The sequence below is a fragment of the Aulostomus chinensis genome, chromosome 14 (genome assembly GCF_037954235.1).
Source record: "Aulostomus chinensis isolate RoL2024-O1b breed Wild chromosome 14, RoL_Achi_v1.0, whole genome shotgun sequence".
NCBI lineage: Eukaryota > Metazoa > Chordata > Actinopteri > Syngnathiformes > Aulostomidae > Aulostomus > Aulostomus chinensis.
In genome coordinates this window covers 24987857-24992772 of record NC_141333.1, presented here as the reverse complement: position 1 = coordinate 24992772, position 4916 = coordinate 24987857, and positions in this window count along the sequence as shown.

Sequence of the window (4916 nt, the reverse complement as noted above, 5' to 3'; positions counted from 1 at the left end):
TTAGAAAAAAATTGTGGGACAATGGGTCTTGTACCTCCATACAAACTTGCTCTTGCAGACTATAGGATTTTTAGCCACCATTTAGACTTACAGACGTGATGCAAAGCCTGATGTCATTTGCAACTATTTTATTAGTTATTCTCAGAACTGGCTTCCAGGCTTGCAAGGAGTAACTAGAGACACCATCAGGAGCAAGAAGTTACAAATAGCCATCAGACGTTGTTTGTGAGACTTAAACCGAGGGTTAAAAACCGTGTCGTGTGTAGTCAACAAATCTGAGAGAACAATTCGTGAATGAGGCCTGATGTTTTAGCGATGATCACAAACAGATCCAGAGCAGAAAATCATTCTGGAGACTCACTTTTAGGGAAATTGTGGTGTGTAAATGTATGACACTAAAGCGACTAACAGTGTTGGAGACCTCCAAACAAACTTGTCGCTGAGATTATTTCAAATCATCAGTGTCTCTAAAATAAAATGTTTCTTTCATGCCCTGGACATCTTGTTCCTGTACAAATAATCTGAGTACCCTTTATCTTTTGCAACAATTTGTGTCAGTATTTATCAGTACAAAGTCGGTACATGAATTTTCAACCTTTTTTTATGCTAAAGTTAATTCGTTTTGGAGGATTCTTCTGCCCCCTGTGGAGGTTGCGGTCTTGAACTGCTCTTAAAGTATCTGTTGCTAAAGAACAAACCAGAGCAAAGAAGAGGATGTGTATTGCACTGCAGTTGTACTTGATGGCCAGAGGCACAAGTCCAGGGGAATACTAATAGGACTGTCGGCAAGAGGTGTACATTTGCAGCTTGAACTCTCTGAAGGCCGTAAGACTTGACTCTCAAATGATGTGACTGGACACCTGAAAGCAAAAACAATGAAGCGTAACGTTTTTGGAAGGCTCAAATCCCAGAAGAGCTGCAAATAAAAAGCATTACGCAGCTTGAACATTTATGGATATTAGCTATGGGATCGGTTAAGAAAAAAAAGGGTTTTTTTTAGTCATAAATCCGTGACATGGCAATTGCTGGTTAAAGGACCATATCATGAAAAACCCTGGCGGTGCTTGCATGCATTTCCTGCACTCTCTGGTTTTCCTACCAATGCATAAGTAATGGAATGAATCTGACTAGTCACTTTTGCGTGGGTTGCCATCCTGTGATTCAGGACAACATCATAGGCAGCTCCATCCCTGATAACCACCACCACCCCTTGCAGCTCCCCCCCCCCCCCCCCCCCCCCACTATCCAGAGAAGTAGCCATTTTTTTCTTCTGTTTTTGTGCATCAGAGTAGATCAGCAGCATACAACGTTACAACCAGGGTACATTAAAAATGGTGAGTTACTGCTTTGTTACATACTGTATAAGAGCGCTGAACAAGCCTTGCTTAAGCAGTGACCCTTATTGTATCCTTAAAGGGATAGTTCACCCAAAAATGAAAATTCAGTTATTAACAACTCTCCCTCGTGCTGATGGAAGGTTGGGTGAAGTTGTTTTTTTTAGTTCACATATGACTTCTGGATTTTGACAGGAAAAGGTATCGCAGTAATCTACCTAAAAACTGAAGTTGACGCTGACCAATATTCAAACATTAAAAAAGTAAATTCTAAAAGTACTCCAAATGTCCTGATGCTGTCGCATGCCAAGTTGCTCGCCTGTGAAACTCCAGCAGTCTTTTGTGGACCGAATAACTTCAGCCGGCCTTCCATCAGCATGACGGTGGGCAGACGATGACTGAGTTTTCATTTATGGGTTTCCTTTCCCTTTAAGTAACACCTCACCCTACCCTTAAGCCCCCTAACCCCAAGCTAAGCATGCTAAATGCTCAGTCCTAGACAGTAAACAAGTTACTACAGATGCAGGGGACAGATGAGTCGAGTGGTTACATTTTAATTTTCATGTCTAGGTCCCATATAAAGTTAGCAAAAAGCTTTAAGTTTGTGGTAATAAAAAATAGCAAGAGCATCTATCAAAAATTCCCTGTGAATGTTGGTCGGTTGCAAGTGGTTCCCAGGGACTTACGGATCCAATCCAGAAAGTGACTCTGTGTAGGAAAGAAATGAAATGATTAGTCAGCATGTTGTGGATCTAGAGTGTGTGATGGGCGGACTTCTACCGTCTATGCAGGTAGACAACAGCACCTGAGTCAGCACTGAGGACCAGACACGGTCGCCAGGTGCAAGCTACGTACCTGTGAAGGGCACTTGAGTAGAAGTCTAGCAGAACAATGAGCTGAGGCGCGTAGACGGATGAGTAACCAGTGATTACAGTGTGAAACAGCGCAGAGGAATTCCTGCTGTCGTTAGTTGTGTTTACATAGGAGCGTATACATGTGTTATAAGTAGGTTACAAGATACTGTCATGTAGTTGAGAGCGAGCTTTGACTTTATGAATGTATACGTCTGCCGCAGGCACCTAAAAAAGGAGACTGGTTTATCAGCATGAACATGCTTACAGTAAAACATGTACTTGCAGTAGGTGAGGGTTGGCAGAGGTTATCACGGAAGACAAATAGTAATAATATGTGTGCTTGTATCTGCTTGATAGCCTTTGCTGTTAATGATCCATTAAAACTGTAAATGCTGCTTCACTCAAAATGTGTAAATCACAGCCATTAACAGCACATGTATTTGCATGATCCTACACTCCTAACCGCTCAAAAAATACTCATGTCAAATGAGTCAATGTTTATCCTTCCAGCGAATTCCTTCCTTTGGAATTCCTTTGAGTGGTGATTTTGATAGCAATGTTTGCTCCTTGTACCAAACTGACCTATTTCCTTACCTGCTGTCGCTCCCAGTGACTTTGAAACAAACGGGGGAATTTTTTTTTAAACAAAATCATGGATCTGTTGGACTTGAATCACATTTGATGTACTGTTAAGGATGGTTTAGAAAGAGAGGCTCATCCAAATGTACTGCTCTGCACAATGGACTTCAAATATCTCTGAAATATACGAATTTGCCTTCTAAAAAACAAAACTGAATTCAATAACCTTCGTTTAATTCATTCATCTATTGTTTGATGGGATATTCATATTTGATTAAGTTCATTTGTTTCAGTTTATTTTAATTCCTGATTAGGTCATCCAGGTTTTGAGTTATCTACCTGAAAAAAAAAATGGTTATACTGTGTTAAACATGCTTGTCTTTTGTAAAAGCAGTGTTTAAAAATGACACATGAAAACATAAATGATGTCCCTACATGCACGTACATCAACAATAGTGACCATCCCACGTAAAAGGGTGGATGAATCAGCCCAGTCATGGGAGAGAGACGTGGGTGAGATGTCCCTGTAAATCCCCACACACGTTAATGCCAAGTTGTCACACCTGTTGTGCCGCGTTCACAACGCCACCATCAGGAACGTCTTTTGTGGCGTTTCCCTCACTGTTTCTCTGTGAGGAGACATTCCTCTAAAGCCACATGCAATGTTACCATCACAACATTTTCTAAACTAAGTCAGCAGTACTATCTGAGGAATGCATGACATGACGGTTTCACCAGGTTCCGGTAAGATCGACACAGCAACAGGTGTGTGTGTGTGTGTGTGTGTGTGTGTGTGAATGAGTGAGTGAGAGAGAGAGAGAGCGAGCACAGCTGGTTGTGCCTCAGCATGCAGGAATGTCAGGACCCTTTATGAGCCAGATGGATGTCAAGGATGATGAGCCCACTGTGGATTACGTGGTATGCACTTAGAGAAAGGACAGTGTTATCATCGCAGGCTCAAAGCATTCTTGTGTTCTTCTGCATTTTTAAAATCATTCACAACTTCTTAAAAGAGCTGACACGACATTTATAAATCAGCTACAGCATTTATTTTAAATTGTCAAAGGGGACTGTTAGGGTTCTTTCCACCGTCTGAATAATTATATGAATTCTGGACAAATTGGCAACATTTAGCAACTCAAGAGCTGAAAAGCCTTGAATCCCTCAGGTGTCCTGCTCCAGGGAGGCGGCTGTAGATCCACTGGATCCAGTCTTATGCAATCAGAGATGCTTCACTCTCTGAAGAAAACAGACAAACCATGAAAACAGACAGGTGATGTGATAGAACATGCATTAGTACATGTAACACTTTTTTTTTTTTTTTTTAACCAGTGCATGGCCCCTTAATGTTGCCTCAACCAGAAATTTACGTGCATTTCCCTTTGTTTATGTTCTTACCGGTGATTCTGTTCCACCGATAACTGTCATTATGGGGACCTCAGAAATTGTGACATGAGGAGTGAATGCTACAAACTGCTTTGACAAAAAGGAAATATTGAATAAAAGAAAACTTTTTCAGGTTTCAAAGTTCCACATGATACTGGTGTACACGGAACTGAATCAAGATCAGCCTCTAAAATATTTGGGATGTCAGAAATCCTGCTAGGAGAGTTTAAATCAGATTGGCACCAAGCAAAGAGGACATTTATCTTTTCACCACTGAATATGAAAGCCTCCTTCTAGGGTTAAAATCTGCACATCCATCACTCTACACAGCGAAACTCAAACAAACATTCAAGTGCGGCAACAAGAAGAGGAACATATCTTTGACCCCACAGGGCCTTAAATAGAGAAATATGTCTGTATGTACATTATCAAGGTTCAAGGAAGCTCTATCGTCAATTCTCCAACATGTGTAACACATACAAAGGATTGAAGATCAATGGCCCACGGTGCTACAGTAAGCATTCAGTATACAAATATAAGTAAAGACAATATATAAGTAAAAACAAAGTGCAAAACAAGGCAGGGTGCAAAAAAGGTCAAAATACTAAGGCACAGACACAAGTGCAACAGCACACAAAGTGGCAGTGTTGTGAAAAAAAAATAGCAGTCGAAAGCTGCATAAAGTGGCTGGTGGGGTCAGAGTCCAGAGTTGGTGCCTACAGAGAGCCGAAGGGGTTGAGGGGGCAGAACAGGCAAAGAGTTC